We start from the raw sequence: 861 nt of genomic DNA on the forward strand, positions 1-861 counted from the left end.
CTTTTAACCGAAGACCTTTTGAGGAATAGATTATAATGCCCAAAGTAAAGACACCCTGCACATACCGAGAATCACTTCAAATGATACATTCAAGAGTTCAAAAAAAAACTTGCGTTGAACCGCTATTGAACTATGTCTTGAAAGTGTTAAACACATTAGCCTGTTTTACCTCTTCTCAAATCTAACTCGAACAACGGAAAAAAATTGTGTGGGACATCACAAGAGCTTAGAATCAATAAGTTTAAAGGAATGATATTGCTACTTATACGCAAGTACACCAATATATGATAGGCGTATTGTATTGATTAGACTAACTAATAGTGTATATACAATCACTTACGGTGCTCACTTGTTTTTATTAAAATTCAACGGCAACATCGAAGACAAATTTGAGGCAAAACAGAGAAGAAAGAGCATCTCAAATTTCTGAATTCAACAAAGACGCACTTCTTATAGTCCAACCGGTAACCCTATAGATCTAAAACAGAAGAATCGAATTGGGTCTTGATTTTCATTAAAATTTATGAAAGATGGAGAGAAATTTCAAAACCACAACCCAAAATAATAACCAAAAAGCAAGAAAAAGAATAACAAAAAACTGACACATTTACTTAATAACACAATATAATCATTTACCTATACAACAACAACACATGCAGGAAAACCAGACAGAAAAACTTGATTTTTTTTGTGTTGCAAAATAAAGAAGAAAAGAGACAGAGCATCAACTCTCATAGAATGTCCTAAATGCACATCAGTTTGGCAGCATTGCTACGTGTCTCTTCCAAAGCAGTATTAAGACACATATAGAGCCTTTATTGATGAGTTTTGTAACACCCCGTATTCGAAACAGACCAAAAT

The sequence above is a fragment of the Solanum tuberosum genome, unplaced genomic scaffold (assembly GCF_000226075.1).
Source record: "Solanum tuberosum cultivar DM 1-3 516 R44 unplaced genomic scaffold, SolTub_3.0 scf00071, whole genome shotgun sequence".
Taxonomy (NCBI): domain Eukaryota; kingdom Viridiplantae; phylum Streptophyta; class Magnoliopsida; order Solanales; family Solanaceae; genus Solanum; species Solanum tuberosum.